At 34.6% G+C, this 12,149-nt stretch overlaps 1 protein-coding gene across 1 annotated transcript in view; it reads right to left on the bottom strand.

Annotated features, from left to right (window-relative positions):
- The window catches only part of LOC128993515 (facilitated trehalose transporter Tret1-like), a 31,148-nt gene extending 20,231 nt beyond the window's left edge, over positions 1-10,917 (bottom strand). Inside the window, exon 1 of the mRNA XM_054417472.1 lies at positions 10,904-10,917. The gene's annotated coding sequence lies outside the window, so the exon portion shown is untranslated. The remainder of the gene's footprint in view (positions 1-10,903) is intronic.
- Positions 10,918-12,149: the final 1,232 nt, after the last annotated feature.

Raw genomic sequence — 12,149 nt, 5'->3', positions numbered from 1 at the left:
ACAAGAGTATAGGATTTATCGTTTTTTAAATGTTTACAGTATTATACACTGTATGTGTATAGTCAGTATGAAATCATTATAAATGTTGATGGTTAGGTTTCAAGGAGTTAAAGTAACAACCGTTCGATTCCTTCAGCGTTTACAAGCAAAACTCGAACCATTGTCTTTTGGATCTAAAGTGGTAGACAATCTAAGCAAAGTATGTTGATTGGGGCTGGGTAACTGAGTGGTCATAGTACTCGCCTAACAATCAAAATCGATCCTGATAAGAGTAGCTTTTTGATGGTTCGAAACTGGACCCAGCTGTTCCTGATCATTGGGCTTATAATAAATCATCCTGGCTAATGAAACAGCTGATTTTAGTCAGTAACAAAGCTACACAGATCATCACACACCATTCTACCACAGACAGTGGAAACCATTAAACATTAAAGCATTATATTGTCTGTGATTCTACACTCATCCTTCGCTCATATTTGGGTTAGAATACGCACCAAGGTGGCGTCCCAATCTCAAATAATAATTGATAATTACAGTATTTTTTAATAACATTAAAAACTGGGATGGTGGTGACGTTTTGTAATCCAGCTACTAGGAGGTCACGAATTGTGGATATTTATAGGCATGCACTGTGGACTAACGTCCCCACTAGTGAGTAATACTTACTACTACTAGCCACAATACTATCCTGATAATTAGGCCAATTCGTTAATACTAAGGCAAGAATGTAGCTAGGATTAAACTGTAGGTATTAGTTGCCATTAGCTATATGGGCTATTAATTAACAGCTGTGTCTAAGGAATATGTCGGCCATAGCACACAAAACACTACAAGATCGCACCACTCATCCTACACTCATCTCCATTCATACTTGGCTTAAAATACCTACGAAATATGGTCGCCATTTCAATGAAAAATCTATATATATATAATACTAAAATAAAGTAAAGTATTTTAATGCATCAACCAAAAACTCTATGAGCCAATTATTTTTACTTTGACAGTTGATGTGACAGATTCCATTGTTTACAAAACACTGTCCTTACCACTGAGCTATAATTCTAACTGGAGGTAGCACTGAATGTCAAAGATGCGTGTCGCCAGCCGCCATGTTTGCGTGAGTCTGGTGTCATAAGAAGCCATATTATTGCTATAACTATTATTATACTTGGCTTAAAATACCTACTTTGTATGGTCGCCATTTCAAAGAAAATTATTAAAGTATTAAAAGTATTCAAGTATGACAAAAATACTCACTGCTATACCAACCTAGTTATAAGAAGCCATGTTATTGCTATGGTAAGAAAACTTACTGCTATACCAACCTAACAAAATCAGCGACTCGCTTTTGACAGACTTCTGTCATGGCAGTGCTACCTCCAGTTACAATTTTAGCTCAGTGGTCCTTACAAAAGGCTTGGTTAAAAACCCATTGTAAACTACAGAGATAAGAAATTAACATCAACATACTCTGTGGTTGGCCACACCCAACTATATTTTCATTCTTTGTCCAGCTACACATGGGATTGGAATGTCTAACCATAGTCAACGCTCAACTTTCAAACCAACGTCATCGTCATCTGCTACAAACTGCCAATCTGTTGAACATTTGCCACTACAAGGCTGGCACTGATAAGGGACAACGTGGTCAGTGTCTCACCAACCGTGCGGAGCGTCTCGCGACGAGATAACAGCTCAAGGTCGCAGGGGTCATGGAGGTCACTCGGCTGTGATACATAGTGTCTTGGGGACTCGAGGCATAGACCGTGGTAGTGGGTAGTATATTGCGATAGTTGACCACTGTGACCCTTATTGTAACGGAATATTAGATACACGGATCTGGTACTTAATGAAACTGTTGGGCTGTTGGGTAGCTGAGAGGTCAGTGCTCGCCTATCAGAAAGCTGCCGGTTCCGTCCTAAGAAAAGACAGAATATTTTGGCTCAAAACCAGACCCAGCTGTCCTTGAATGGGCTTTTAGTTATGGCCTATTAATCAGCTGATGTCAATCAAAAACACTAAAAGCTACAAGTGATTCCGTGCGCAAATTGAACATTTCAGTTACCATTAGTACCTCCAATTAGGGAGCGAGCTGGTCTAGTTGTAGAACCTGGTAAGAGCCCTAGGTCCCGGGTTCAAATCCCGTTAATCACCAATGGATTTCATCTACCGTGATAATGCCACAACCCTCAAGGACTAGCCTGAAGTAATATGTAAAACAGTTCCAGGCCACCTAGTGACCTAGGATGTGAATGTGGGACGTTAAAAAGTCAGGTAGGTAGAACGTCCGAAAAAATATACAGAGAAAAATTTTTTGAATGTAGTTTATTTCAAATAATTCATTAAACACTATCCGTTCAGACATATTCGCCTTTAAACACGCACACTTAAAAATGCACTAGGCGTCGGATAATTGAATCTGAAATCTGAAGGATCTGGATATAATTTTTGTCATTGGGTAATCAATTCGTTATGCTGTCCAATAAAAGGTGTACGTTAGATAGTTTTTTTATAGTACCAAATTTCTATCGTATAAAGTCGAATCTGATGTTATGTTTAATGAAAATGTAATATATTTATGATAGTAAATACCAGAAAAAATGTCCTTTTTAAATCCAGTACAGCTCTTACAGTAACTAAATGAAATTAAATTGTTAAATCAATTTTTTCCCTGAACCTGTAAGATAAACAAGTTATAATATTATATTTTTGTGCAATAAATATTTTCATAATATGACAAGTTCTGTTATCATTATGATTGTATGATTATGATCGCGCCACTCATCTCCATTCATACTTGGCTTTAAATACCTACTTTGTCGCAATTTCATTGTAAAGTATTAAGTATTAAAGTACTGTCAATCAAACACCTAGATTTCAGCATTGACTATTTACACAGAATCAGTGTATAGTCAATGATTTCAGTAAATACACTGCTTACCTCCCCATCCCGATCACCTGCAAGTGTAAAGACGACCTAACCGTTTCCACTGTCATTTCTGAACTAAAACTGCACAAGAGGACTACAGAGTGTTTATATACCAGTAGACCTACCGTGCTAATAAGTGCTAACTGCTCTCGAAAATGCGCTGTTTGCAGCCCGGCGAAAATAACTCTACGGTTATACCCTAGAGTAGACAATGAAAACAGAGCAATTTTATTGCAATGTTGGTGAAATTCCATGTAGTTTTTGAGAGATGCTAGTTAGCTGAGTGGTTATAGTGCTCACTGGTTCGATTTGAAGAGAGTGAGTAGTTTTTTGATCGTTTGAAACAGATGGGTTTCATTAAAATAAAAAAATACATTTTTTAGGACCACGTTCTTATAAGTCTATTTTCCTCATCGTGTAATAAGTATACGGTATGTATATTTGTTTACTTTGATTATTAAACTTTTTTCTTTCGCAAGGTGTTTTGCTAAATTTGAATAAAGAATAGTTCGATAGAGAATAGCTCAAATATAAATAGCAAAGACTATCCTTCTGAATTTTGAACAAACACAGTGTTTAGATTAAATTTTATTAAGTCAGATTCAACCACAGACACATTTTAGTCCACACACGATTTTATTTACCACTTCTATTTACACTTTATTTACCACCATTGTCTACTCTAGGGTGTATTGTAGAGTTATTTTCGCCGGGTTGCAAATGTTATGTTAACAAAATGTAACATAACATTTATTTCAATATATTAATCTTGCTTGGGTAGAATACTGAATAAATACTCAATACAAAGGAAATTCATGAAAGAAAAATAAAAGGAAATAAAAGGAATAAAAGGGAAGAAATAGAAGGGGATATTTAAAAGGGTGAGTGACGTATTTCGTACAAGGAAAATGGACCTCTGATTAAAATTACTATACTATCCTGGGGCAAAGACCTTAAAATAGAATGGGCTGACGTAATAAGATGGCCGACTCTGTGGATAATATGTTAAATGAGGAAATGTTAAGAAATATTATTTAAACTACTCAGAACAATATTTTTTGTAGACTTGTTAACAGATGTACTGTAATACAATATTATTTGTGTTGCATTCTACAAATGAGCATGTGTTATTTGTGTAACAAAGAAAAATCTGTTTCTTAAAAATGTCTTTGGATAAGATTATATTTTTACGACTCTGACACATCACGTGCTTATTTTAAGGCGTAAAAGTGAATGAGATCCTGATACGAGATCCTGATTGGATATGATAGCCTGGTTACTAGGATCAGCTGGGTATTCAGATAAAACCATTTATTAAAATACAAACCATATTACACCCCAAAGTACCCATAAACTAGAGAAAACTACAAGTCACACCCCCATAAACCATATATTTAAAATGTTCGTCATGACTAGAAACCTTGCGCAAAACTATCCATTATTTCATAAATTGTCCTTTAAGGTCGTAATTCCTTTCTAAAGGGAACTTTCCATCTCTAATGTTAAAAATACCCCAGATTATTTGTTTGTATTACTCTTTTCTGTTTTCATTATTTCAGCTTAACTAACCAATCAAAAGCTTTATTAATACTTATGAAGTAAAACGGGGCGAATCCCGTGGGTAACAGCATAGACTAAAAGAATTATTAACTAAATTAAATTTTAGAATAAATTAAATTCAACTAGATACATAAACATTATGCAAGATTTATCATTGGTAGTACATTAGGATTATTACTACTATTATTATATAGGTTAACTGTTAGATAGGACCGGTACTAAGTACGCCTCAATAAAGTAGCATTTTCATTATCATGATATTTCATTTTAACCTACAAAGGATCTGCTAGTCCACATATCACATAGCTTAAAGGAAATTCGCGATCAGACGGATTTGATCCCATTATCGTTAGGTATAAACAATCAACAATTCGTAAATCGGGCTACCTCAGTATTTATCGTTCAATAATGTAGGTTTTAATGAAAACAAACAACAACATAAGGAAACGACAACATAATAACCATTTTCAGAGAAAATTGCTACTATGGTCAGTGTCTAAGACTAAGATCGGAAGGGACAGGTAAGATCTCAGGTGAATCAACAAAAACTTGATGGGTTTAAACAACTTTCCGTTAACAGCGTTTGTGAAACTTAAATTAAGAATTCCAGTTGCGTAAACAATAACAAAATCCCCGCCTCAGCAAACTTGCAGACTAGGCAAATTTCCTTATGTCAGATTGGAGTTTGAAATTAATTTTCTATTTAAATAACATTGGGCTTAACGAGTACATAGATTAGTACTAGAGGGGAGAAAACAAAGTTATGTTGATAGTATATTATGAAATAAATAAATTTACTACTTTTTATCAACATTTTTCAACGATCAAGCACACTACAACAGGGAATTAAAAAAAAATATTTTTGGGGATTTTCTCTGTAACCTTTAACTATGTACACGATGGCTGTAATACAAATAGGATAATTCATGTTTGAATAGTTTTAAAACCCTAACACCCCGTTCCCATTACCCGACCTGGCTGATTTGCGAACCTAATCGTCCAGCTCAACATATTCATGTCAAATTTTATTGGACTAAAGTCACTCCGTATTTATGGACGTGTTGAATAAAAATTTGAACGAATAGTGTTTTTGTCTCTGGGGACATTAAGATAAATAAGTAAATCTGTCCCGGGTCTTACCATGACTTACAGTAATATCTAACTCCATATATGGGGCATTTGCTAAATAACAATACCCCTATCGCAGCAAACCTGCAGACTAAGTGAATTTCCATTTGACTGATTGGATTTAGGCTACACTAAAATGTCTCCTTAAAAATATCACATTTATTCCCTATTTAAATAGAATTAGTTTAACGAGTACCATTTATTTGGAATTTTCTCCGTAACTATTAGGCACATAGTAACGCTTCAATATACTATTTTTTCTTCTAAGCTCTACAAAATAGTTTGGAAAGAAATTGCAAAATTTTATGGTTTTTGGGTCAAAAATGGGAAAAACAAATTTTTATCCCCATAAACCCCCCCCCCATAAATCCCTGTTCCCATAGTCCGATCATGCTGGTTCGTGAACTCTTTCGAATAAATGTAGGTTTACACGTTTATACCAAATTTAATCAAAATCGGATCTTTTTGCTCGAATTATCGTGCTAACGGACATATATAAATTTGAACGGATGGTGTTTTGGCCTCTAGGGACCTCAAAACGAAAAAGTAAATCGGTCCCGGGTCCAGGTCTTATCATGAGCATTACGGTAATAGCTTATTCCCTAGATGGAAAATTCGCTAAAAACAAAAAATCATAAAGTAGCCTAATCTTTTTAACTAATCACGGCCGCCCTAGTAAAACGTGCCACCAAACCCCATGTTTGCTGGTACACCGTGTCACCAGTCACTTATCAAGCTGCGTGACCCGATAGTCAAACGACTTTCTAATTCTTGGTAAACAGAAGCGAGAGCGGAGGGCGGAGTCCTACGTCAGAGCCACCCTGGGACGTCATGTCATTACTGAAGACCAGGGGGAGACCGGTGGCGGAGCCCAGGACCTGCCATAGAATGGAAGACAAGGCTACAGGCTGGTGGAGTCAACTAGTTGCTGCGAGTGCAGGTAGGCTAGTGCAAGTTGTGGTGGAAGTTGTGTGAAATTATGTGTTAAATATATTTTTATGAAGTGCTTCGCAACGGGAATGACGCTGTGAATTATGTTGTGCTTTAGATCCGTATGAAATAGTTACAACTCTAATTTTCATAAATATTTGTTAATTTTATAAATTTATTTGATCAATAATATATTCCAACCAACGGTCTCACAACGAATAATAATACTCTAATTTTTAATTTAATCAAGTTAAAAATTGTTTCTTTAAATTTATATGAGGAGTTTAAATTCCCTAGGAACCATTACAGTGTATAAGTACCGTATATAAGATCTGTGTTTAAAAATACTGTAACGCTACGATTTAATTCGTAAAGATATATTTTAATACTGTGGACCTAATTTTTTTTGGAACACAATTTATATATGTGATTTGAAAATAATTCAATAACATACCTTGTAGCATCAAAATCAATTAATTATTAGGTATAGATGTTCAAATCAAATCAAAATATAATTTATTTCGTATCATAATTTTTACAAATTACACCATTTTCAACTCTGTAAAAAAAGTGTTTATAGTACAATATAATGTCTATAATATAATATTATCTGATTATTTATTATAGTAAAAATAAAACAATTTTCAGTCGGTGGTTTTTTAATTAGACTTATGAAAAAGGCAGTTTATCTTAACTCTTCAATTTTAGTCAAAACTACAGTTTTTTCTTGTATATTTTTCCTACGCCAATAGCCTTTTAATTAAAGTCAACGTGAGATATAAACGCTTTTAAGGGCAAAAGTTTCAAACCCATTAAAGTTTTGAGGATGTACCGTCTCTCCCGTACCGAAGTCCAAAACACCATAACCACTAACGTTCCCAGACATTAAATCGATGCATTTTTTCATCGTAAATTCCGCAAGGCTATTTTAATATATTAAGTAGGTTAATCAATGCAAAAATATTTAATGCTTTCAAGATGCTTACTAGAGTTTGGGAGTCAGATATTGGTAACCAACCGATGACTGTAAGTAATCATTGATTATTTTAAGTTGGGTTAAAATACCCACCTAGGTGGCGCCCCCATCTTAACATTGGATAAATGATTGATACGGAGGTACTGAACGAAATATTTACTCTACCAATTACCTTTCTATCATTAAATTTAAGATTCTATTGATCTATCCTACGAGCAATAAAACAGAACTCATCATTAGTATTTTAATGAGATTATTTAAATTATTATTAACCCTTTGGGAGGGGGGGGGGGCAAATTTCCTTTTCTACGAATTACCTTTAAAATCCATGGTAATTTCTAATTAAATGTAGCCTATACATTTGTACCAGTTTTAACTCTAACCCTACACTCTTTCGCATATACCTTAATATGTATTGTATGTATGTGTATGTTAATATGCATTTTATCTTCACACTTCAAATTTTTAATTTACAAACATTATACATAAGCATTTTACAGCCAAGAGAGGTTTGTACGCGTGAAAAGTTGGCAACACTGGCTGTAAATTCCCGTAGATCAGCTGTTGTGCTGTCATTGTTGACAAGCTTTCGATTGTCAGCAACGTATAAGGCTAGGGCCACACTTGGCGACTTTGTCGCGGCGACAAAGTCGCGGCGTCAATGAATGAAAGTGCGTAGCATTAAATTAAATGGGGGCGGCCACACTAAGCGACTCGCGACCAGCGACCACCGGCGACAGAAAAATAAACGCGACCGGGAGCGTTTTTCGGTCGCGGCGACAAATACGCTCCCCATGTTATCTTACGGCACCGGCCATACTAGGCGACAAGTCGCTCGCTCACACCCCCTTTGCTGCTCTACGTTCATATCTATATTGTTTAGTTTTGGACTGGCAATCGTTAAATAAGGAAAATATGCTTTTAAAATACAAATATTTTCATCAACAAAATAAGTGTCGACATTTTAACATGTGTCCTGTAACATATATGAGATTTAACTCGTCTGGTATAACCATCGATATATAACTACAGAATCCAAAACCTCGTGTATTTTTCAAATGTCGTGCGTCGTCTTCAATGTCATTAGCTCGCCAAAGCTATGCTCATAAAAAAGTACTAAAAAACAGTTACAATATTAAAATACGCCATCCATAAACAAAGTTGTTTCAGGGAATTCACTCCATACACTGTGGTTTCTCTTCCTTTTAGAGAATTTTCCATATAGGGAATAAGGTATTACCTTAGGATGCATGGTAGGACCTAAACCCGGGACCGACTTAATTTTTAGTTTTGAGGTCCCCAGTGGCAAAAACACCCTCCGTTCAAATTCTATGTATATACATATCTATATCTGTATACATATCTATATCTATATACATTTTTATGCTGTGTATATAGTTTATGTTTATATGAATCCATGTGCCCATTAGCGCGATAACTTGAGCAAAATTGATGAGATTTTAATGATATTTGGTACAAATGTTTAAACCAACGTTAATTCAAACGAGTTCGCGAATCAGAATGATCAAACTATGAGAATGGGTGTTTAAGGGGCTTTAATGGGGTACAAAATTGGGGTTTTCTTATTTTTGACCCTAAAACATAAATTTCACAATTCCCTTACAAACTGTTTTGTTAGCTTAACAATAAATAGTTTTGTCCTTTTAAGCGTTGTTGTAAGCTTAACGGTTACGGAGATAATTTAAACAATTGTAAATTTATAATGTCCGTTTTTATGGAGCACAAACTGTTGTAGTTTGCTTGTTTATGGATATATTTTAATAAAATTTGATTAACAAGCACACCTCATTAGGTTACCTTATCTGTACCAGCAAACCAAAGCTTTAATTTAAATTCATCTTATTTAAATTGGAAATAAATCCGACAAGTTTAAGTGAATATTTTAGTGCAAATCTAGACAAACAAATGTAAATTCACTTAGTCTGCAGGTTTTATGCGGCGGGGGGATTTAGATATACAAAAATAGCAATAGCAAGCATTAAACTGTGATTTGACGATTTAGACGTTCACATTGGTTTTAGAAACATAATTTAACACTTTTATTTAGTAAAAATTATATTTCTTTTGTTGCAGGTAAATTTTCAAAAACTATTACGTGACCTAGTACGAAATATAAAGAGGCACTGGTGCGCGTATGGAAATAATGTAACTATATGATTTAATTTGTGAAAGATTTGCTTAAATTGTATGATACTGCAAATAATAGTAAAAAACAACGATGTATTCTAAGATCGTCCAAAAACAATCAAAAACTGTCATATATCCGTATACATTTCCATAATCAATGACACGATTTTGAAAATACTATACAGCATCTCAAAACCCTATTCAATGGTATGGTAAAAAGTAAACTGAAAGGTCGTAATTGTCGCCTATTGTGGCCACCCCCAGCGACTTTGTCGTCGCGACAAAGTCGCGTGAAAAAAGTCGCCGCGACAAAGTCGCCAAGTGTGGCCCTAGCCTTAAGGTGTAATTATTTTTATTATAGTCAATTTAATGAAAATGAAAATGATTATTGTAGTGATTAATGCTAAGTTAATTTTACAAAATGAATCAAAACAAGTGTATAGGCCACTATAAATCTACATACTTAGTAGAGTAAGGGTTTTCCCTATCCCTTATCCAACCGTCATTCTTAACAAATGTTTACGTTCAAGGTGCTATTTTTAAAACGTACTGTATGATCTAGCGCACCTATGAATAGTAATAACAAAGGTATTTTCCTATAGGGCTTCACCTCGCACGTTTAATTTATTGCTAGAGTCCATTTTAAAAGATCCAGTGATAGTGATGCTAACCAACTTTCTTTATATTGGCTCAATAGTGTGAATTGTAATTTGACAGCTGTTCCTTCAGTTGAATGTTTAACCACAGTCAGATTGTAAACAAGTCACTATACCGTTTTTGAAGATGCACTTTAAATGGGCTACTTTTTGATAACTGTGACCTGACAAAGGAAGGAAATCATTCTTAATAGTGTGGATATAAAATAAAATAATATTCTAAATTAGTAATTCTATTCATCTAATAAATGTTCTATAAAAACATATTCTTGAAAAGATAAATGGGTATTCACTGGATTCATTTTGCCTCGGAAAGAAGTTTTGGACCCTGACCCCTGACCCACAAGTACCTTCGTTGTCTTTACGTGTAAAAAGGCTTACAAACAATGATGATGAATCATTACGTCATTTATTGTCATCGGAAAAATTTCTTGTGAAATTCATGCTAAGAATCTTTGCTGCACTCGTGAGAAACCTTTACGGTTGAATAAACGAGTGTCATATTGTAACTTTGCGCACTAATTACACAAATTACTATCATCGTACTAATCATACATAGCAGAAAGTAAAACTTACTTGTAGTGCAGCGAGTAACGTCGACGGAACGCTACTGGGGCTGATTTTCCTTATCACCTTATCATGAGATGGTCAGAGGTCAAAACTTATTCGGAAAATGGTTTCTGATAAGAATTATCTGTACAAAAACATTTCACACTCGATTTTTACAAAACTTCGATAGCAAAATATCGTTTGTAGTTGGGGGTGTCTTAAAAAAATAACACTATTCCAGGAGAAATTAAGGTTTTCGCAAAGGCAATTTATAAAAAACATAATTAATTAAGATTGTACTTTTTTGTAACGCTAAGTATTGATGATTTAAACATACTTCATTAGCTCAATGGAAAACAATTTTGATTGATAAAACACTATGATGATATGTGGCCTGTCGTAAATTCATAACACCTTTTAGTTATAATAAAACTATATAAAGCTCCTTTGTGAACAAATCTTTCATCTTTTACATTAGTTGTGCCTTATATTCATAGAGTTTACTCATAGCTACTAAATAGTTTCGATACCAACGTTTCATTTACAGCATGTAAATAGTCATCAGTAAAATAAACGGCATCAGCAATCTGACACATACTTACTCCCATAACCTTGACAACCTTTAAGTAGTGAGAGTAATATGATATTTCATTGTTAAAAATCACAAAAGTTGCAATACATTTTGAACCGTAATTTTTACAACAATGGGGTGTTGTACTATTTTTTCCCCTACAGTTACCTAACAATGTACATGTTCTCTCACTGATTTGAGAAAGCAAAGTGGCCAATTCGCTCATCAGTGAGACAATGTTGACATTGTCTCACTCTAATTACTTTGTCTCACTCACTCCAGATTTGCACGAAATGGTGAGCGCGTAACATGCAGACAAGGTCGTATGTGCGCGAAATACGTTGGCAGCACTGGCTGTAAATCAGCTGTTCAGCTGATGTACTGTTGTATCATGAAATGTAATATTAAAAGTTCACTTCTGTGTAAAAATATGTCACGTTTCTTTATCAATTTATTTGGTTTATGGTAAATGTAGCAAAAATATAATGTGCAACTCGAGTGCAAAGTGCAATTGCCTCGCTCGAGAAAACATTCGTCACTCGCCTACGGCTCGTGAGTAAGTATTTCTCTCGAGTGAGTCAATTGCTCCCTTTGCTCACTAGTTACACAAATAACTATAAAATTATAAGGACCATGACATTTTAATTTTGATCAAAACTAGCTTTTCAAAAAACATCTGTTTTATGTTTTTTATGGGAAAAT

Source organism: Macrosteles quadrilineatus, unplaced genomic scaffold (assembly GCF_028750875.1).
Source record: "Macrosteles quadrilineatus isolate MER2022 unplaced genomic scaffold, UCM_ALF_1.0 Scaffold_4__1_contigs__length_99947679, whole genome shotgun sequence".
Taxonomy (NCBI): Eukaryota; Metazoa; Arthropoda; class Insecta; order Hemiptera; family Cicadellidae; genus Macrosteles; species Macrosteles quadrilineatus.
The sequence above is the reverse complement of the archived record's forward strand: the minus strand, read 5'-3'. Positions and strand labels throughout refer to the sequence as shown.